Source organism: Somniosus microcephalus, unplaced genomic scaffold, assembly GCF_052327205.1.
Source record: "Somniosus microcephalus isolate GS21.2 unplaced genomic scaffold, FLI_Smic_1.0 unresolved_chr4, whole genome shotgun sequence".
In the NCBI taxonomy this organism is placed as follows: domain Eukaryota; kingdom Metazoa; phylum Chordata; class Chondrichthyes; order Squaliformes; family Somniosidae; genus Somniosus; species Somniosus microcephalus.
The window spans coordinates 12,498,017-12,520,689 of record NW_028225182.1 but is presented as its reverse complement, the minus strand read 5'-3'; the positions used below and the strand labels follow the sequence as shown (position 1 = coordinate 12,520,689).

General features: G+C 45.3%; 6 non-coding genes across 6 annotated transcripts; all 6 read left to right on the top strand.

The window, feature by feature from the left end:
- The first annotated feature begins 6,020 nt into the window (after positions 1 to 6,020).
- Positions 6,021 to 6,092, top strand: trnaq-cug (transfer RNA glutamine (anticodon CUG)). The gene has a single exon. It is a non-coding gene; the product is annotated as a tRNA-Gln (tRNA).
- Positions 6,093 to 9,395: 3,303 nt separating this feature from the next.
- trnaq-cug (transfer RNA glutamine (anticodon CUG)) lies at positions 9,396 to 9,467 on the top strand. Its single transcript has one exon. It is a non-coding gene; the product is annotated as a tRNA-Gln (tRNA).
- Positions 9,468 to 11,407: 1,940 nt separating this feature from the next.
- trnaq-uug (transfer RNA glutamine (anticodon UUG)) lies at positions 11,408 to 11,479 on the top strand. The gene has a single exon. It is a non-coding gene; the product is annotated as a tRNA-Gln (tRNA).
- A 1,281-nt stretch (positions 11,480 to 12,760) lies between these two features.
- Positions 12,761 to 12,832, top strand: trnaq-uug (transfer RNA glutamine (anticodon UUG)). Its single transcript has one exon. It is a non-coding gene; the product is annotated as a tRNA-Gln (tRNA).
- A 606-nt stretch (positions 12,833 to 13,438) lies between these two features.
- trnaq-cug (transfer RNA glutamine (anticodon CUG)) lies at positions 13,439 to 13,510 on the top strand. The gene has a single exon. It is a non-coding gene; the product is annotated as a tRNA-Gln (tRNA).
- Positions 13,511 to 15,468: 1,958 nt separating this feature from the next.
- On the top strand, positions 15,469 to 15,540 carry trnaq-uug (transfer RNA glutamine (anticodon UUG)). Its single transcript has one exon. It is a non-coding gene; the product is annotated as a tRNA-Gln (tRNA).
- Positions 15,541 to 22,673: the final 7,133 nt, after the last annotated feature.

The window sequence follows — 22,673 nt, the reverse complement described above, 5'->3', positions numbered from 1 at the left end:
GAATTCTTGTTGTCCCAGCTGCTGAAATTTGGGACATACAAGCTTGGTATCTGCATACCAACCACGGTGACGGGGCCGTTTGCTGCCTGAATCAATGGCGGTTGATTTATTGTTCTCGACATCAGATGATAGGCTCAACCTCTCATTCCCAGTTCCAAATAAGAGGGGGAGAAAGATGTGTGTTGTCCAGTGCTTCGTTTGACTGCACAGCAGAATGCTCAACATTTTCTTTGCAAGCTGCATTCGGCTGGCATACTTGCTGAAATTGAAAGCAGTGCTTCTTGAAAAGTAGGCATTGCACTTCGTATTCTTCGAAAAAAGTTAACAATTGCTTATCTTTCGTGCAGCTGTGCCTTGCAAAGATTATACTCATTTTACCTGGCAGGGCTGCAATGCAATCTGCCATGAGCAGTGTGAAAAAGAAGCTGAGATTTGTGAACCGATAGCCATCAAGGCAGCTGTGTGATTTGCTCAGAACCGCAGCTTAGCAGATGGGCAAGCTGAAGTTAAGGATGAGACCAGGCCGAGACAAAGTATAATGGTGGAGATGGTAATGTTGTTGATTTTGAGAAAAGAATCTAGGGAACTGTTCAGCAAAGGTTCCATGGTGTAATGATAAACACTCTGGGCTCTGAATCCAGTGATCCAAGTTCAAATCTCGGTGGAACCTGAATTCTTGTTGTCCCAGCTGCTGGAAATTTGGGACATGCAAGCTTGGCATCTTCATAACAACCACGGTTACGGGCCCGTTTGCTGCCTGGATCAATGACGGTTGGTCTATTGTTCTCGACATCAGATGATAGGCTCAACCTCCCATTCCCAGTTCCAAATAAGAGGAGGAGAAAGATGTGTGTTGTCCAGTGCTTCGTTTGACTGCACAGCAGAATGCTCAACATTTCCTTTCCAAGCTGCATTCGGCTGGCATACTTGCTGAAATTGAAAGCAGTGCTTCTTGAAACGTAGACATTGCACTTCGTATTCTCGAAAAAAGTTAACAATTGCTTATCTGTCGTGCAGCAGTGCCTTGCAAAGATTATTCACATTTTACCTGGCAGGACTGCAATACAAGATGCTATGAGCAGTGTGAAAAAGAAACAGAGATTTGTGAACCGATAGCCATCAAGGCAGCTGTGTGATTTACTCAGAACCGAGGCTTAGCAGAGGGGCAAGTGGGCAAGCTGAAGTTAAGGATGAGACCAGGCCGAGACAAAGTATAATGGTGGAGATGGTAATGTTGTTGATTTTGAGAAAAGAATGTAGGGACTGTTCAGGGAAGGTTCCATGGTGTAATGGTGAGCATTCTGGACTTTGAAACCAGCGATCCGAGTTCAAATCTCAGTAAAACCTGAATTCTTGTTGTCCCAGCTGCTGGAAATTTGGGACATACAAGCTTGGTATCTGCATACCAACCACGGTTACGGGACTGTTTACTGCCTGAATCAATGACGGTTGATTTATTGTTCTCGACATCAGATGATAGGCTCAACCTCTCATTCCCAGTTCCAAATAAGAGGGGGAGAAAGATATGTGTTGTCCAGGGCTTCGTTTGACTGCGCAGCAGATTCCTCAACATTTTCTTTGCAAGCTGCATTCGGCTGGCATACTTGTTGAAATTGAAAGCAGTGCTTCTTGAAACATAGGCATTGCACTTCGTATTCTCGAAAAAAGTTAACAATTGCTTATCTTTCGTGCAGCAGTGCCTTGCAAAGATTATTCACATTTTACCTGGCAGAACTGCAATACAAGCTGCTATGAGCAGTGTGAAAAAGAAGCAGAGATTTGTGAACCGATAGCCATCAAGGCAGCTGTGTGATTTGCTCAGAACCGAGGTTTAGCAGAGGGGCAAGTGGGCAAGCTGAAGTTAAGGATGAGACCAGGCCGAGACAAAGTATAATGGTGGCGATGGTAATGTTGTTGATTTTGAGGAAAGAATCTAATGAAATCTTCAGCAACGGTTACATGGTGTAATGGTGAGCACTCTGGACTCTGAACCCACCAAGCCGAATTCAAATCACGCTGGAACCTGAATTCGTGTTGTGCCAGCTGCTGAAAATTTGGGACATACAAGCTTGGCATCTTCATAACAATCACTGTTACTGGAACGTTTGCTGCCTGGATCAATGGCGGTTGATTTTTTGTGCTCGACATCAGATGATAGGCTCAACCTCGCATTCCCAGTTCCAAATAAGAGGGGGAGAAAGATGTGTGTTGTCCAGTGCTTCGTTTGACTGCACAGCAGAATGCTCAACATTTTCTTTGCAAGCTGCATTCGGCTGGCACACTTGCTGAAATTGAAAGCAGTGCTTCTTGAAAGGTCGGCATTGCACATCGTATTCTCGAAAAAAGTTAACAATTGCTTATCTTTCGTGCAGCAGTGCCTTGCAAAGATTGTACTCATTTTACCTGGCAGGACTGCAATGCAATCTGCCATGAGCAGTGTGAAAAAGAAGCTGAGATTTGTGAACCGATAGCCATCAAGGCAGCTGTGTGATTTGCTCAGAACCGAAGCTTAGCAGAGGGGCAAGTGGGCAAGCTGAAGTTAAGGATGAGACCAGGCCGAGACAAAGTATAATGGTGGAGATGGTAATGTTGTTGATTTTGAGAAAAGAATCTAGAGAACTGTTCAGCAAAGGTTCCATGCTGTAATGGTAAGCACTCTGGACTCTGAATCCAGCGATCCAAGTTCAAATGTCGGTGGAACCTGAACTCTTGTTGTCCCAGCTGCTGGAAATTTGGGACATACAACCTTAGCATCTGCATACCAACCACAGTTACGGGACCGTTTGCTGCCTGAATCAATGACGGTTGATATATTGTTCTCAACATCAGATGATAGGCTCGACATCTTATTCCCAGTTCCAAATAAGAGGGGGAGAAAGATGTGTTTTGTCCAGTGCTTCGTTTGACTGCACAGCAGAATGCTCAACATTTTCTTTGCAAGCTGCATTCGGCTGGCATACTTGTTGAAATTGAAAGCAGTGCTTCTTGAAACGTAGACATTGCACTTCGTATCTCGAAAAAAGTTAACAATTGCTTATCTATCGTGCAGCAGTACCTTGCAAAGATTATTCACATTTTACCTGGCAGGACTGCAATGCAATCTGCCATGAGCAGTGTGAAAAAGAAGCTGAGATTTGTGAACCGATAGCCATCAAGGCAGCTGTGTGATTTGCTCAGAACCGAAGCTTAGCAGAGGGGCAAGTGGGCAAGCTGAAGTTAAGGATGAGACCAGGCCGAGACAAAGTATAATGGTGGAGATGGTAATGTTGTTGATTTTGAGAAAAGAATGTAGTGAACTGTTCAGCAAAGGTTCCATGGTGTAATGGTGACCACTCTGGACTTTGAGTCCAGCGATCCGAGTTCAAATCTTGGTGAAACCTGAATTCTTGTTGTCCCAGCTGCTGGAAATTTGGGATATACAAGCTTGGCATCTGCATAACAACCACGGTTACGGGACCGTTTGCTGCCTGAATCAATGACGGTTGATGTATTGTTCTCAACATCAGATGAGAGGCTCAACATCTTATTCCCAGTTCCAAATAAGAGGGGGAGAAAGATATGTGTTGTCCAGTGCTTCGTTTGACTGCACAGCAGAATGCTCAACATTTTCTTTGCAAGCTGCATTCGGCTGGCATACTTGCTGAAATTCAAAGCAGTGCTTCTTGAAACGGAGGCATTGCACTTCATATTCTCGAAAAAAGTTAACAATTGCTCACCTTTCGTGAAGCAGTGCCTTGCAAAGATTATACTCATTTTACCTGGCATGACTGCAATAGAAGCTGCTATGAGCAGTGTGAAAAAGAAGCTGAGATTTGTGAACCGATAGCCATCAAGGCAGCTGTGTGATTTACTCAGAACCGAGGCTTAGCAAAGGGGCAAGTGGGCAAGCTGAAGTTAAGGATGAGACCAGACCGATACAAAGTATAATGGTGGCGACGGTAATGTTGTTGATTTTAAGAAAAGACTCTAATGAATTTTTCAGCCCTGGTTGCATGGTGTAATGGTGACCACTCTGGACTTTGATTCCAACGATCCGAGTTCAAATCTTGGTGGAACCTGAATTCTTGTTGTCCCAACTGCTGGAAATTTGAGACATACAAGCTTCGCATCTGCATACCAACCATGGTTACGGGACCGTTTGCTGCCTGGTTCGATGACGGTTGGTTTATTGTTCTCGACATCAGATAATAGGCTCAACCTCTCATTCCCAGTTCCAAATAAGCGGGGGAGAAAGATGTGTATTGTCCAGTGCTTCGTTTCACTGCACAGCAGATTGCTCAACATTTTCTTTGCAAGCTGCATTCGGCTGGCAGATTTTTTGAAATTGAAAGCAGTGCTTCTTGAAACGTAAACATTGCACTTCGTATTCTCGAAAAAAGTTAACAATTGCTTATCTGTCGTGCAGCAGTGCCTTGCAAAGATTATTCACATTTTACCTGGCAGGACTGCAATACAAGATGCTATGAGCAGTGTGAAAAAGAAACAGAGATTTGTGAACCGATAGCCATCAAGGCAGCTGTGTGATTTACTCAGAACCGAGGCTTAGCAGAGGGGCAAGTGGGCAAGCTGAAGTTAAGGATGAGACCAGGCCGAGACAAAGTATAATGGTGGAGATGGTATTGTTGTTGATTTTGAGAAAAGAATGTAGGGATTGTTCAGCGAAGGTTCCATGGTGTAATGGTGAGCATTCTGGACTTTGAATCCAGCGATCCGAGTTCAAATCTCAGTGAAACCAGAATTCTTGTTGTCCCAGCTGCTGGAAATTTGGGACATACAAGCTTGGTATCTGCATACCAACCACGGTTACGGGACTGTTTGCTGCCTGAATCAATGACGGTTGATTTATTGTTCTCGACATCAGATGAGAGGCTCAACCTCTCATTCCCAGTCCCAAATCAGAGGGGGAGAAAGATGTGTGTTGTCCAGGGCTTCGTTTGACTGCACAGCAGAATGCTCAACATTTTCTTTGCAAGCTGCATTCGGCTGGCATACTTGTTGATAATTGAAAGCAGTGCTTCTTGAAACGTAGACATTGCACTTCGTATTGTCGAAAAAAGTTAACAATTGCTTATCTATCGTGCAGCAGTGCCTTGCAAAGATTATTCACATTTTACCTGGCAGGACTGCAATACAAGATGCAATGAGCACTGTGAAAAAGAAACAGAGATTTGTGAACCGATAGCCATCAAGGCAGCTGTGTGATTTACTCAGAACCGAGGCTTAGCAGAGGGGCAAGTGGGCAAGCTGAAGGTAAGGATGAGACCTGGCCGAGACAAAGTATAATGGTGGAGACGGTAATGTTGTTGATTTTAAGAAAAGATTCAAATAAATTTATCAGCAAAGGTTCCATGGTGTAATGGTAAGCACTCTGGGCTCTGAATCCAGCGATCCGAGTTCAAATTTCGGTGGAACCTGAATTAATGTTGTCGCAGCTGCTGAAATTTGGAACACACAAGCTTGGTATCTGCATACCAACCAAGGTTACGGGACCGTTTGCTGCCTGAATCAATGACGGTTGATTTATTGTTCTCGACATCAGATGATAGGCTCAACCTCTCATTCCCAGTTCCAAATAAGAGGGGGAGAAAGATGTGTGTTGTCCAGTGCTTCGTTTGACTGCACAGCAGAATGCTCAACATTTTCTTTGCAAGCTGCATTCGGCTGGCATACTTGCTGAAATTGAAAGCAGTGCTTCTTGAAAAGTAGGCATTGCACTTCGTATTCTTCGAAAAAAGTTAACAATTGCTTATCTTTCGTGCAGCTGTGCCTTGCAAAGATTATACTCATTTTACCTGGCAGGGCTGCAATGCAATCTGCCATGAGCAGTGTGAAAAAGAAGCTGAGATTTGTGAACCGATAGCCATCAAGGCAGCTGTGTGATTTGCTCAGAACCGAAGCTTAGCAGAGGGGCAAGTGGGCAAGCTGAAGTTAAGGATGAGACCAGGCCGAGACAAAGTATAATGGTGGAGATGGTAATGTTGTTGATTTTGAGAAAAGAATCTAAGGAACTGTTCAGCAAAGGTTCCATGGTGTAATGGTAAGCACTCTGGACTCTGAATCCAGCGATCCGAGTTCAAATCTCGGTGGAACCTGAATTCTTGTTGTCCCAGCTGCTGGAAATTTGGGACATGCAAGCTTGGCATCTTCATAACAATCACGGTTACGGGCCCGTTTGCTGCCTGGATCAATGACGGTTGGTTTATTGTTCTCGACATCAGATGATAGGCTCAACCTCTCATTCCCAGTTCCAAATAAGAGGGGGAGAAAGATGTGTGTTGTCCAGTGCTTCGTTTGACTGCACAGCAGAACGCTCAACATTTTCTTTGCAAGCTGCATTCGGATGGCATACTTGCTGAAATTGAAAGCAGTGCTTCTTGAAACGTAGGCATTGCACTTCATATTCTCGAAAAAAGTTAACAATTGCTCATCTTTCGTGCAGCAGTGCCTTGCAAAGATTATACTCATTTTACCTGGCAGGACTGCAATGCAATCTGCCATGAGCAGTGTGAAAAAGAAGCTGAGATTTGTGAACCGATAGCCATCAAGGCAGCTGTGTGATTTGCTCAGAACCGAAGCTTAGCAGAGGGGCAAGTGGGCAAGCTGATGTTAAGGATGAGACCAGTCCGAGACAATGTATAATGGTGGAGATGGTAATGTTGTTGATTTTGAAAAAGAATCTAGGGACTGTTCAGCGAAGGTTCCATGGTGTAATGATAAGAACTCTGGGCTCTGAATCCAGCGATCCGAGTTCAAATCTCGGTGGAAACTGAATTCTTGTTGTCCCAGCGGCTGAAATTTGGGACATACAAGCTTGGTATCTGCATACCAACCACGGTTACGGGACCGTTTGCTGCCTGAATCAATGACGGATGATTTATTGTTCTCGACATCAGATGATAGGCTCAACCTCTTATTCCCAGTTCCAAATAAGAGGGGGAGAAAGATGTGTGTTGTCCAGTGCTTCGTTTGACTGCACAGCAGAATGCTCAACATTTTCTTTGCAAGCTGCATTCGGATGGCATACTTTCTGAAATTGAAAGCAGTGCTTCTTGAAACGTAGGCATTGCACTTCATATTCTCGAAAAAAGTTAACAATTGCTCATCTTTCGTGCAGCAGTGCCTTGCAAAGATTATTCACATTTTACCTGGCAGGACTGCAATGCAATCTGCCATGAGCAGTGTGAAAAAGAAGCTGAGATTTGTGAACCGATAGCCATCAAGGCAGCTGTGTGATTTGCTCAGAACCGAAGCTTAGCAGAGGGACAAGTGGGCAAGCTGAAGTTAAGGATGAGACCAGTCCGAGACAATGTATAATGGTGGAGATGGTAATGTTGTTGATTTTGAAAAAGAATCTAGGGACTGTTCAGCGAAGATTCCATGGTGTAATGGTAAGCACTCTGGGCTCTGAATACAGCGATCCGAGTTCAAATCTCGGTGGAACCTGAATTCTTGTTGTCCCAGCTGCTGAAATTTGGGACATACAAGCTTGGCATCTTCACAACAACCACGGTTATGGGACCGTTTGCTGCCTGGATCAATGACGGTTGATTTATTGTTCTCGACATCAGATGATCGGCTCAACCTCTTATTCCCAGTTCCAAATAAGAGGGGGAGAAAAATGTGTGTTGTCCAGTGCTTCGTTTGACTGCACAGCAGAATGCTCAACATTTTCTTTGCAAGCTGCATTCGGATGGCATACTTGCTGAAATTGAAAGCAGTGCTTCTTGAAACGTAGGCATTGCACTTCATATTCTCGAAAAAAGTTAACAATTGCTCATCTTTCGTGCAGCAGTGCCTTGCAAAGATTATACTCATTTTACCTGGCAGGACTGCAATGCAATCTGCCATGAGCAGTGTGAAAAAGAAGCTGAGATTTGTGAACCGATAGCCATCAAGGCATCTGTGTGATTTGCTCAGAACCGAAGCTTAGCAGAGGGGCAAGTGGGCAAGCTGAAGTTAAGGATGAGACCAGTCCGAGAAAAGTATAATGGTGGAGATGGTAATGTTGTTGATTTTGAGAAAAGAATCTAGGGACGGCTCAGCGAAGGTTCCATGGTGTAATGGTAAGCACTCTGGGCTCTGAATCCAGCGATCCGAGTTCAAATCTCGGTGGAACTTGAATTCTTGTTGTCCCAGCTGCTGAAATTTGGGACATACAAGCTTGGCATCTTCATAACAACCACGGTTACGGGACCGTTTGCTGCCTGGATCAACGACGGTTGGTTTATTGTTCTCGACATCTCGATGATAGGCTCAACCTCTTATTCCCAGTTCCAAATAAGAGGAGGAGAAAGATGTGTGTTGTCCAAGTGCTTCGTTTGACTGCACAGCAGAATGCACAACATTTCCTTTCCAAACTGCATTCGGCTGGCAAACTTGTTGAAGTTGAAAGCAGTGCTTCTTGAAACGTAGACATTGCACTTCGTATTCTCGAAAAAAGTTAACAATTGCTTATCTATCGTGCAGCAGTGCCTTGCAAAGTTTATTCACATTTTACCTGGCAGGACTGCAATACAAGATGCTATGAGCAGTGTGAAAAAGAAGCTGAGATTTGTGAACCGATAGCCATCAAGGCAGCTGTGTGATTTACTCAGAACCGAGGCTTAGCAGAGGGGCAAATGGGCAAGCTGAAGTTAAGGATGAGACCTGGCCGAGACAAAGTGTAATGGTGGAGACGGTAATGTTGTTGATTTTAAGAAAAGATTCCAATAAATTTATCAGCAAAGGTTCCATGGTGTAATGGTGAGCACTCTGGATTTTAATCCAGCGATCCGAGTTCAAATCTCGGTGGAACCTGAATTCTTGTTGTCCCAGCTGCTGGAAATTTGGGACATACAAGCTTGGTATCTGCATACCAACCACGGTTACAGGACCGTTTGCTGCCTGAATCAATGAAGGTTGATTTATTGTTCTCGACATCAGATGATCGGCTCAACCTCTCATTCCCAGTTCCAAATAAGAGGGGGAGAAAGATGTGTGCTGTCCAGTGCTTCGTTTGACTGCACAGCAGAATGCTCAACATTTTCTTAGCAAGCTGCATTCGGCTGGCATACTTGCTGAAATTGAAAGCAGTGCTTCTTGAAAAGTAGGCATTGCACTTCGTATTCTTCGAAAAAAGTTAACAATTGCTTATCTTTCGTGCAGCTGTGCCTTGCAAAGATTATACTCATTTTACCTGGCAGGGCTGCAATGCAATCTGCCATGAGCAGTGTGAAAAAGAAGCTGAGATTTGTGAACCGATAGCCATCAGGGCAGCTGTGTGATTTGCTCAGAACCGAAGCTTAGCAGAGGGGCAAGCTGAAGTTAAGGAAGAGACCAGACCGAGACAAAGTAGAATGGTGGAGATGGTAATGTTGTTGATTTTGAGAAAAGAATCTAGGAAACTGTTGAGCAAAGGTTCCATGGTGTAATGGTAAGCACTCTGGGCTCTGAATCCAGCGATCCGAGTTCAAATCTCGGTGGAACCTGAATTCTTGTTGTCCCAGCTGCTGAAATTTGGGACATTCAAGCTTGGTGTCTGCATACCAACCACGGTTACGGGACCGTTTGCTGTCTGAATCAATGACGGTTGATTGATTGTGCTCGACATCAGATGATCGGCTCAACCTCTCATTCTCAGTTCCAAATAAGACGGGGAGAAAGATGTGTGTTGTCCAGGGCTTCGTTTGATTGCACAGCAGAATGCTCAACATTTTCTTTGCAAGCTGCATTCGGCTGGCATACTTGCTGAAATTGAAAGCAGTGCTTCTTGAAACGTAGGCATTGCACTTCGTATTCTTTGAAAAAAGTTAACAATTGCTTATCTTTCGTGCAGCTGTGCCTTGCAAAGATTATACTCATTTTACCTGGCAGGACTGCAATGCAATCTGCCATGAGCAGTGTGAAAAAGAAGCTGAGATTTGTGAACCGATAGCCATCAAGGCAGCTGTGTGATTTGCTCAGAACCGAAGCTTAGCAGATGGGCAAGCTGAAGTTAAGAATGAGACCAGGCCGAGACAAAGTATAATGGAGGAGATGGTAATGTTGTTGATTTTGAGAAAAGAATCTAGGGAACTGTTCAGCAAAGGTTCCATGGTGTAATGATAAGCACTCTGGGCTCTGAATCCAGTGATACAAGTTCAAATCTCGGTGGAACCTGAATTCTTGTTGTCCCAGCTGCTGGAAATTTGGGACATGCAAGCTTGGCATCTTCATAACAACCACGGTTACGGGCCCGTTTGCTGCCTGGATCAATGACGGTTGGTTTATTGCTCTCGACATCAGATGATAGGCTCAACCTCTCATTCCCAGTTCCAAATAAGAGGGGGAGAAAGATGTGTGTTGTCCAGGGCTTCGTTTGACTGCATAGCAGAATGCTCAACATTTTCTTTGCAAGCTGCATTCGGCTGGCATACTTGCTGAAATTGAAAGCAGTGCTTCTTGAAACGTAGACATTGCACTTCGTATTGTCGAAAAAAGTTAACAATTGCTTATCTATCGTGCAGCAGTGCCTTGCAAAGATTATTCACATTTTATCTGGCAGGACTGCAATACAAGATGCTATGAGCAGTGTGAAAAAGAAACAGAGATTTGTGAACCGATAGCCATCAAGGCAGCTGTGTGATTTACTCAGAACCGAGGCTTAGCAGAGGGGCAAGTGGGCAAGCTGAAGTTAAGGATGAGACCTGGCCGAGACAAAGTATAATGGTGGAGATGGTAATGTTGTTGATTTTAAGAAAAGATTCAAATAAATTTATCAGCAAAGGTTCCATGGTGTAATGGTAAGCACTCTGGGCTCTGAATCCAGCAATCCGAGTTCAAATCTCGGTGGAACCTGAATTCTTGTTGGCCCAGCTGCTGAAATTTGGGACAGACAAGCTTGGTATCTGCATACCAACCACGGTTACGGGACCGTTTGCTGCCTGAATCAATGACGGTTGATTTATTGTTCTCGACATCAGATGATTGGCTCAACTTCTTATTCCCAGTTCCAAATAAGAGGGGGAGAAAGATGTGTGTTGTCCAGTGCTTCGTTTGACTGCACAGCAGAATGCTCAACATTTTCTTTGCAAGCTGCATTCGGATGGCATACTTGCTGAAATTGAAAGCAGTGCTTCTTGAAACGTAGGCATTGCACTTCATATTCTCGAAAAAAGTTAACAATTGCTCATCTTTCGTGCAGCAGTGCCTTTCAAAGATTGTACTCATTTTACCTGGCAGGACTGCCATGAGCAGTGTGAGAAATAAGCTGAGATTTGTGAACCGATAGCCATCAAGGCAGCTGTGTGATTTGCTCAGAACCGAAGCTTAGCAGAGGGGCAAGTGGGCAAGCTGAAGTTAAGGATGAGACCAGTCCGAGACAAAGTATAATGGTGGAGATGGTAATGTTGTTGATTTTGAGAAAAGAATCTAGGGACTGTTCAGCGAAGGTTCCATGGTGTAATGGTAAGCACTCTGGGCTTTGAATCCAGCAATCCGAGTTCAAATCTCGGTGGAACCTGTATTCTTGTTGTCCCAGCTGATGAAATTTGGGACATGCAAGCTTGGCATCTTCATAACAACCACGGTTATGGGACCGTTTTCTGCCTGGATCAATGACGGTTGATTTATTGTTCTCGACATCAGATGATAGGCTCAACCTCTTATTCCCAGTTCCAAAAAAGAGGGGGAGAAAGATGTGTGTTGTCCAGTGCTTCGTTTGACTACACAGCAGAATGCTCAACATTTTCTTTGCAAGCTGCATTCGGATGGCATACTTGCTGAAATTGAAAGCAGTGCTTCTTGAAACGGAGGCATTGCACTTCATATTCTCGAAAAAAGTTAACAATTGCTCATCTTTCGTGCAGCAGTGCCTTGCAAAGATTATACTCATTTTACCTGGCAGAACTGCAATGCAATCTGCCATGAGAAGTGTGAAAAATAAGCTGAGATTTGTGAACCGATAGCCATCAAGGCAGCTGTGTGATTTGCTCAGAACCGAAGCTTAGCAGAGGGGCAAGTGGGCAAGCTGAAGTTAAGGATGAGACCAGTCCGAGAAAAGTATAAAGGTGGAGAAGGTAATGTTGTTGATTTTGAGAAAAGAATCTAGGGACTGTTCAGCGAAGGTTCCATGGTGTAATGGTAAGCACTCTGGGCTCTGACTCCAGCGATCCGAGTTCAAATCTCGGTGGAACTTGAATTCTTGTTGTCCCAGCTGCTGAAATTTGGGACATACAAGCTTGGCATCTTCATAACAACCACGGTTACGGGACCGTTTGCTGCCTGGATCAACGACGGTTGGTTTATTGTTCTCGACATCGAGATGATAGGCTCAACCTGTCATTCACAGTTCCAAATAAGAGGAGGAGAAAGATGTGTGTTGTCCAGTGCTTCGTTTGACTGCACAGCAGAATGCTCAACATTTCCTTTCCAAGCTGCATTCGGCTGGCAAACTTGTTGAAATTGAAAGCAGTGCTTCTTGAAACGTAGACATTGCACTTCGTATTCTCGAAAAAAGTTAACAATTGCTTATCTATCGTGCAGCAGTGCCTTGCAAAGATTATTCACATTTTACCTGGCAGGACTGCAATACAAGATGCTATGAGCAGTGTGAAAAAGAAGCTGAGATTTGTGAACCGATAGCCATCAAGGCAGCTGTGTGATTTACTCAGAACCGAGGCTTAGCAGAGGGGCAAGTGGGCAAGCTGAAGTTAAGGATGAGACCTGGCCGAGACAAAGTATAATGGTGGAGACGGTAATGTTGTTGATTTTAAGAAAAGATTCCAATAAATTTATCAGCAAAGGTTCTGTGGTGTAATGGTGAGCACTCTGGACTTTGAATCCAGCGATCCGAGTTCAAATCTCGGTGGAACCTGAATTCTTGTTGTCCCAGCTGCTGGAAATTTGGGACATACAAGCTTGGTATCTGCATACCAACCACGGTTACGGGACCGTTTGCTGCCTGAATCAATGACGGTTGATTTATTCTTCTTGACATCAGATGATAGGCTCAACCTGTCATTCCCAGTTCCAAATAAGAGGGGGAGAAAGATGTGTGTTGTCCAGTGCTTCGTTTGACTGCACAGCAGAATGCTCAAAATTTTCTTTGCAAGCTGCATTCGGCTGGCATACTTGCTGAAATTGAAAGCAGTGCTTCTTGAAACGTAGGCATTGCACTTCGTATTCTTCGAAAAAAGTGAACAATTGCTTCTCTTTCGTGCAGCTGTGCCTTGCAAAGATTATACTCATTTTACCTGGCAGGACTGCAATGCAATCTGCCATGAGCAGTGTGAAAAAGAAGCTGAGATTTGTGAACCGATAGCCATCAAGGCAGCTGTGTGATTTGCTCAGAACCGAAGCTGAGCAGAGGCGCAAGTGGGCAAGCTGAAGAAAAGGATGAGACCAGGCCGAGACAAAGTATAATGGTGGAGATGGTAATGTTGTTGATTTTGAGAAAAGAATGTAGGGACTGTTTAACGAAGGTTCCATGGTGTAATGGTAAGCACTCTGGGCTCTGAATCCAGCGATCCGAGTTCAAATCTCGGTGGAACCTGCATTCTTGTTGTCCCAGCTGCTGAAATTTGGGACATACAAGCTTGGTATCTGCATGCCAACCACGGTTACGGGACTGTTTGCTGCCTGAATCAATGACGGTTGATTTATTGTTCTCGACATCAGATGACAGGCTCAACCTCTTATTCCCAGTTCCAAATAAGAGGGGGAGAAAGATGTGTGTTGTCCAGTGCTTCGTTTGACTGCTCAGCAGAATGCTCAACATTTTCTTTGCAAGCTGCATTCGGATGGTATACTTGCTGAAATTGAAAGCAGTGCTTCTTGAAACGTAGGCATTGCACGTTATATTCTCGAAAATTTAACAATTGCTCATCTTTCGTGCAGCAGTGCCTTGCAAAGATTATACTCATTTTACCTGGCAGGACTGCAATGCAATCTGCCATGAGCAGTGTGAAAAAGAAGCGGAGATTTGTGAACCGATAGCCATCAATGCAGCTGTGTGATTTGCTCAGAACCGAAGCTTAGCAGAGGGGCAAGTGGGCAAGCTGAAGTTAAGGATGAGACCAGGCCGAGACAAAGTATAATGGTGGAGATGGTAATGTTGTTGATTTTGAGAAAAGAATCAAGGAACTGTTCAGCGAAGGTTCCATGGTGTAATGGTAAGCACTCTGGGCTCTGAATCCAACGATCCGAGTTCAAATCTCGGTGGAAACTGAATTCTTGTTGTCCCACCTGCTGAAATTTGGGACAGAGAAGCTTGGTATCTGCATATCAACCACGGTTACGGGACCGTTTGCTGCCTGAATCAATGACGGTTGATTTATTGTTCTCGACATCAGATGATGGGCTCAACATCTCATTCCCAGTTCCAAATAAGAGGGGGAGAAAGATGTGTGTTGTCCAGTGCTTCGTTTGACTGCACAGCAGAATGCTCAACATTTTCTTTGCAAGCTGCATTCGGCTGGCATACTTGCTGAAATTGAAAGCAGTGCTTCTTGAAACGCAGGCATTGCACTTCGTATTCTTCGAAAAAAGTTAACAATAGCTTATCTTTCGTGCAGCTGTGCCTTGCAAAGATTACACTCATTTTACCTGGCAGGACTGCAATGCAATCTGCCATGAGCAGTGTGAAAAAGAAGCTGAGATTTGGAGACCGATAGCCATCAAGGCAGCTGTGTGATTTGCTCAGAACCGAAGCTTAGCAGAGGGGCAAGTGGGCAAGCTGAAGTTAAGGATGAGACCAGGCCGAGACAAAGTACAATGGTGGAGATGGTAATGTTGTTGATTTTGAGAAAAGAATAGAGGGAGCTATTTAGCAAAAGTTCCATGGTGTAATGGTAAGCACTCTGGACTCTGAATCCAGCGATCCAAGTTCAAATCTCGGTGGAACCTGAATTATTGTTGTCCCAGCTGCTGGAAATTTGGGACATACAAGATTGGCATCTGCATACCAACCACAGTTACGGGACCGTTTGCTGCCTGAATCGATGACGGTTGATTTATTGTTCTGGACATCAGATGATAGGCTCAACCTCTCATTCCCAGTTCCAAATAAGCGGGGGAGAAAGATGTGTATTGTCCAGTGCTTCATTTCACTGCACAGCAGATTGCTCAACATTTTCTTTGCAAGCTGCATTCGGCTGGCATACTTGTTGAAATTGAAAGCAGTGCTTCTTGAAACGTAGACATTGCACTTCGTATTCTCGAAAAAAGTTAACAATTGCTTATCTATCGTGCAGCAGTGCCTTGCAAAGATTATTCACATTTTACCTGGCAGGACTGCAATACAAGATGCTATGAGCAGTGTGAAAAAGAAGCTGAGATTTGTGAACCGATAGCCATCAAGGCAGCTGTGTGATTTACTCAGAACCGAGGCTTAGCAGAGGGGCAAGTGGGCAAGCTGAAGTTAAGGATGAGACCTGGCCGAGACAAAGTATAATGGTGCAGACGGTAATGTTGTTGATTTTAAGAAAAGATTCAAATAAATTTATCAGCTAAGGTTCCATGGTGTAATGGTGAGCACTCTGGACTTTGAATCCAGTGATCCGAGCTCAAATTTCGGTGGAACCTGAATTCTTGTTGTCCCAGCTGCTGGAAATTTGGGACATACAAGCTTGGCATCTTCATAACAACCACGAGTTATGGGACCGTTTGCTGCCTGGATCAATGACGGTTGATTTATTGTTCTCGACATCAGATGATAGGCTCAACCTCTTATTCCCAGTTCCAAATAAGAGGGGGAGAAAGATGAATGTTGTCCAGTGCTTCGTTTGACTGCACAGCAGAATGCTCAACATTTTCTTTTCAAGCTGCATTCGGATGGCATACTTGCTGAAATTGAAAGCAGTGCTTCTTGAAACGTAGGCATTGCACTTCATATTCTCGAAAAAAGTTAACAATTGCTCATCTTTCGTGCAGCAGTGCCTTGCAAAGATTATACTCATTTTACCTGGCAGGACTGCAATGCAATCTGCCATGAGCAGTGTGAAAAAGAAGCTGAGATTTGTGAACCGATAGCCATCAAGGCAGCTGTGTGATTTGCTCAGAACCGAAGCTTAGCAGAGGGGCAAGTGGGCAAGCTGAAGTTAAGGATGAGACCAGTCCGAGACAAAGTATAATGGTTGAGATGGTAATGTTGTTGATTTTGAGAAAAGAATCTAGGGACTGTTCAGCGAAGGTTCCATGGTGTAATGGTAAGCACTCTGGGCTCTGAATCCAGCGATCCGAGTTTAAATCTCGGTGGAACCTGAATTCTTGTTGTCCCAGCTGCTGAAATTTGGGTCATTCAAGCTTGGTATCTGCATAGCAACCACGGTTACGGGACCGTTTGCTGCCTGAATCAATGACGGATGATTTATTGTTCTCGACATCAGATGATAGGCTCAACCTCTCATTCCCAGTTCCAAATAAGAGGGGGAGAAAGATGTGTGTTGTCCAGTGCTTCGTTTGACTGCACAGCAGAATGCTCAACATTTTCTTTGCAAGCTGCATTCGGCTGGCATACTTGCTGAAATTGAAAGCAGTGCTTCTTGAAACGTAGGCATTGCACTTCGTATTCTTCGAAAAAAGTTAACAATTGCTTATCTTTCGTGCAGCTGTGCCTTGCAAAGATGATACTCATTTTACCTGGCAGGACTGCAATGCAATCTGCCATGAGCAGTGTGAAAAAGAAGCTGAGATTTGTGAACCGATAGCCATCAAGGCAGCTGTGTGATTTGCTCAGAACCGAAGCTTAGCAGAGGGGCAAGTGGGCAAGCTGACGTTAAGGATGAGACCAGGCCGAGACAAAGTATAATGGTGGAGATGGTAATGTTGTTGATTTTGAGAAAAGAATAGAGGGAGCTATTCAGCAAAGGTTCCATGGTGTAATGGTAAGCACTCTGGACTCTGAATACAGCGATCCAAGTTCAAATCTCGATGGAACCTGAATTCTTGTTGTCCCAGCTGCTGGAAAATAGGGACATACAAGCTTGGCATCTTCAAAACAACCACGGTTATGGGACCGTTTGCTGCCTGGATCAATGACGGTTGATTTATTGTCCTCGACATCAGATGATCGGCTCAACCTCTTATTCCCAGTTCCAAATAAGAGGGGGAGAAAGATGTGTGTTGTCCAGTGTTTCGTTTGACTGCACAGCAGAATGCTCAACATTTTCTTTGCAAGCTGCATTCGGCTGGCATACTTGCTGAAATTGAAAGCAGTGCTTCTTGAAACGCCGGCATTGCACTTCGTAATCTTCGAAAAAAGTTAACAATTGATTATCTTTCGTGCAGCAGTGCCTTGCAAAGATTATACTCATTTTACCTGGCAGGACTGCAATGCAATCTGCCATGAGCAGTGTGAAAAAGAAGCTGAGATTTGTGAACCGATAGCCATCAAGGCAGCTGTGTGATTTGCTCAGAACCGAAGCTTAGCAGAGGGGCAAGTGGGCAAGCTGACGTTAAGGATGAGACCAGGCCGAGACAAAGTATAATGGTGGAGATGGTAATGTTGTTGATTTTGAGAAAAGAATCTAGGGACTGTTTAGCGAAGGTTCCATGGTGTAATGATAAGCACTCTGGAATCTGAATCCAGCGATCCGAGTTCAAATCTCGGTGGAACCTGAATTCTTGCTGTCCCAGCTGCTGAAATTTGGGACATACAAGCTTGGTCTCTGCAAACCAACCGCGGTTACGGGACCGTTTGCTGCCTGAATCAATGACGGTTGATTTATTGTTCTCGACATCAGATGATCGGCTCAACCTCTCATTCCCAGTTCCAAATAAGAGGGGGAGAAAGATGTGTGTTGTCCAGTGCTTCGTTTGACTGCACAGCAGAATGCTCAACATTTTCTTTGCAAGCTGTATTCGGCTGGCATACTTGCTGAAATTGAAAGCAGTGCTTCTTGAAACGAAGGCATTGCACTTCGTATTCTTCGAAAAAAGTTAACAATTGCTTATCTTTCGTGCAGCTGTGACTTGCAAAGATTATACTCATTTTACCTGGCAGGACTGCAATGCAATCTGCCATGAGCAGTGTGAAAAAGAAGCTGAGATTTGTGAACCGATAGCCATCAAGGCAGCTGTGTGATTTGCTCAGAACCGAAGCTTAGCAGAGGGGCAAGTGGGCAAGCTGAAGTTAAGGATGAGACCAGGCTGAGACAAAGTATAATGGTGGAGATGGTAATGTTGTTGATTTTGAGAAAAGAATAGAGGGAGCTATTCAGCAAAGGTTCCATGGTGTAATGGTAAGCACTCTGGACTCTGAATCCAGCGATCCAAGTTCAAATCTCGGTGGAACCTGAATTATTGTTGTCCCAGCTGCTGGAAATTTGGAACACACAAGATTGGCATCTGCATGCCAACCACGGTTGTGGGACCGCTTTGCTGCCTGAATCGATGACGGTTGATTTATTGTTCTGGACATCAGATGATAGGCTCAACCTCTCATTCCCAGTTCCAAATAAGCGGGGGAGAAAGATGTGTATTGTCCAGTGCTTCATTTCACTGCACAGCAGATTGCTCAACATTTTCTTTGCAAGCTGCATTCGGCTGGCATACTTGTTGAAATTGAAAGCAGTGCTTCTTGAAACGTAGACATTGCACTTCGTATTCTCGAAAAAAGTTAACAATTGCTTATCTTTCGTGCAGCTGTGCCTTGCAAAGATTATACTCATTTTACCTGGCAGGACTGCAATGCAATCTGCCATGAGCAGTGTGAAAAAGAAGCTGAGATTTGTGAACCGATAGCCATCAAGGCAGCTGTGTGATTTGCTCAGAACCGAAGCTCAGCAGAGGGGCAAGTGGGCAAGCTGAAATTAAGGATGAGACCAGGCCGAGACAAAGTATAATGGTGGAGATGCTAATGTTGTTGATTTTGAGAAAAGAATCTAAGGAACTATTCAGCGAAGGTTCCATGGTGTAATGGTAAACACTCTGGACTTTGAATCCAGCGATCCGAGTTCAAATTTCGGTGAAACCTGAATTCTTGTTGTCCCAGCTGCTGGAAATTTGGGACACACAAGCTTGGCATCTTCATAACAACCACGGTTATGGGACCGTTTGCTGCCTGGATCAATGACGGTTGATTTATTGTTCTCGACATCAGATGATAGGCTCAACCTCTTATTCCCAGTTCCAAATAAGAGGGGGAGAAAGATGTGTGTTGTCCAGTGCTTCGTTTGACTGCACAGCAGAATGCTCAACATTTTCTTTGCAAGCTGCATTCGGATGGCATACTTGCTGAAATTGAAAGCAGTGCTTCTTGAAACATTGGCATTGCACTTCATATTCTCGAAAAAAGCTAACAATTGCTCATCTTTCGTGCAGCAGTGCCTTGCAAAGATTATACTCATTTTACCTGGCAGGACTGCAATGCAATCTGCCATGAGCAGTGTGAAAAAGAAGCTGAGATTTGTGAACCGATAGCCATCAAGGCGGCTGTGTGATTTGCTCAGAACCGAAGCTTAGCAGAGGGGCAAGTGGGCAAGCTGACGTTAAGGATGAGACCAGGCCGAGACAAAGTAGAATGGTGGAGATGGTAATGTTGTTGATTTTGAGAAAAGAATCTAGGGAACTGTTCAGCAAAGGTTCTATGGTGTAATGGTAAGCACTCTGGACTCTGAATCCAGCGATCCAAGTTCAAATCTCGGTGGAACCTGACTTCTTGTTGTCCCAGCTGCTGGAAATTTGGGACATACAAGCTTGGCATCTTCATAACAAACACGGTTATGGGACCGTTTGCTGCCTGGATCAATGACGGTTGATTTATTGTCCTCGACATCAGATGACAGGCTCAATCTCTTATTCCCAGTTCCAAATAAGAGGGGGAGAAAGATGTGTGTTGTCCAGTGCTTCGTTTGACTGCACAGCAGAATGCTCAACATTTTCTTTGCAAGCTGCATTCGGATGGCATACTTGTTGAAATTGAAAGCAGTGCTTCTTGAAACGGAGGCATTGCACTTCATATTCTCGAAAAAAGTTAACAATTGCTCATCTTTCGTGCAGCAGTGCCTTGCAAAGATTATACTCATTTTACCTGGCAGGACTGCAATGCAATCTGCCATGAGCAGTGTGAAAAAGAAGCTGAGATTTGTGAACCGATAGCCATCAAGGCAGCTGTGTGATTTGCTCAGAACCGAAGCTTAGCAGAGGGGCAAGTGGGCAAGCTGAAGTTAAGGATGAGACCAGGCCGAGACAAAGTATAATGGTGGAGATGGTAATGTTGTTGATTTTGAGAAAAGAATCTAGGGACTGTTTAGTGAAGGTTCCATGGTGTAATGGTAAGCACTCTGGAATCTGAATCCAGCGATCCGAATTCAAATCTCGGTGGAACCTGATTTCTTGCTGTCCCAGCTGCTGAAATTTGGGACATACAAGCTTGGTATCTGCAAACCAACCACGGTTACGGGACCGTTTGCTGCCTGAATCAATGACGGATGATTTATTGTTCTCGACATCAGATGATAGGCTCAACCTCTCATTCCCAGTTCCAAATAAGAGGGGGAGAAAGATGTGTGTTGTCCAGTGCTTCGTTTGACTGCACAGCAGAATGCTCAACATTTTCTTTGCAAGCTGTATTCGGCTGGCATACTTGCTGAAATTGAAAGCAGTGCTTCTTGAAACGCAGGCATTGCACTTCGTATTCTTCGAAAAAAGTTAACAATTGCTTATCTTTCGTGCAGCTGTGCCTTGCAAAGATTATACTCATTTTACCTGGCAGGACTGCAATGCAATCTGCCATGAGCAGTGTGAAAAAGAAGCTGAGATTTGTGAACCGATAGCCATCAAGGCAGCTGTGTGATTTGCTCAGAACGGAAGCTTAGCAGAGGGGTGATGCACTATCAATTGCTACAAAAGACTGGAGATTGAGAAAGTAATAAACAGGCTTTTATTACCAAAGAACAGAGCATGCCTCTTGTGGTTGCCTGGTATCCAAAAGGGCTGGAGGCTTCTGAGCAGCGACCTTTATACCCAGCCATGAGGGTGGAGCCAGGGGCGGAGTCAGCTGAGGCATGCACAGACAAGTACAACAATATGCAAGAGTGAGCAACAGTACTAACAGTGAACAACAATACTAACAACAGTGGTTTACCACATTCACCCCTTGTTTAGAATTGAGTCCGGCGGGGTGAAGTGCACTAAAAATTCGTGTACTGAAGTCTATCAGGAGGCCTTGTAAGCCGTCCTGAGCGTCGCAGCAGCGGCGGTGATGGTGCAGCATCCAATGGTGAACCCGGTGTCTCGTTCAGAGGAGGAGTAGCAGGTGGCGGACCCTGGGGCTGCTGCATGCCGTCTACAGGGGTCAGAGCATGGGTAATGGGAGGTAGCAATGGTGGTCTCTCAGAGGCACCCGAAGGTGCGAGGTCTCGTGCGGGGACTGTGTCCTGGGGGTAGGCAGGAGTAGCGGTGGGTGGCGAAGAGGGTGTTTCAGGAGCACCTGCAGGTGCGAGGTCTCGAAGGGAGACTGTGTCCTCCCGCCCGTCCGGGTACACCACGTAAGCATACTGCGGGTTGGCGTGGAGGAGGCTCACCCTCTCGACCAGGGGGTCCGCCTTATGGGTCCTCACGTGCTTCCGCAGTAGGACGGGACCTGGAGAAGTCAGCCATGTTGGTAGCGAAATCCCCGACGTGGACTTCCTGGGGAAGGAGAACATTCTCTCGTGAGGAGTGGCATTGGTGGGTGTACAGAGCAGCGACCGAATGGAATGGAGCGCCGCAGGGAGGACCTCCTGCCAGCGGGAGGTCGGAAGGCCCTTAGATTTTAAGTTTAAAAGGACTGCCTTCCAGACTGTCGCATTCTCCCTTTCCACCTGGCCGTTACCCCGGGGGTTGTAGCTGGTGGTCCTGCTTGTAGCAATGCCTCTCGCGAGCAGGTACTGCCGAAGTTCGTCGCTCATAAAAGATGAGCCCCTGTCGCTATGGATATAGCTAGGGAAACCGAACAAGGCGAAGAGGTCATTCAGACATTTAATGACCGTGGTACTGGTCATGTCCGAGCAAGGGATGGCAAACGGGAAACGGGAGTACTCATCAATTATATTGAGGAAGTACACATTGCGTTCAGAGGAGGGGAGGGGCCCTTTAAAATCGATGCTCAGCCGCTCGAAGGGGCGCGTGGCTTTGATCAGGCTCGCTCTGTCTGGCCTATAAAAATGCGGCTTGCACTCGGCACAGATCTGGCAGTTCCTGGTCATCGTCCTGACCTCCTCGATGGAGTAGGGCAGGTTACGGGATTTGATAAAATGGAAGAACCTGGTGACCCCCGGGTGGCAGAGGTCATTGTGGAGGGTCTGTAGCCTATCAACCTGCGCGTTGGCGCACGTACCACGTGATAGGGCATCTGGGGGCTCATTGAGTTTCCCGGGCCGGTACAAGATATCGTAATTGTAGGTGGAGAGTTCGATTCTCCACCTTAAGATCTTGTCATTCTTGATTTTGCCCCGCTGCTTATTATGAAACATAAAAGCCACTGAACGCTGGTCAGTGAGCAGGGTAAATCGTTTTCCGGCCAGGTAATGCCGCCAATGTCGCACGGCTTCCACAATGGCCTGGGCCTCCTTTTCGACAGAGGAGTGTCGAATCTCGGGGCCCTGGAGGGTCCTTGAGAAAAAGGCCACGGGTCTCCCCGCCTGGTTAAGGGTTGCAGCTAGGGCAAAGTCGGATGCTTCGCTCTCCACTTGAAAAGGAAGGGACTCATCCACAGCGTGCATTGTGGCCTTCGC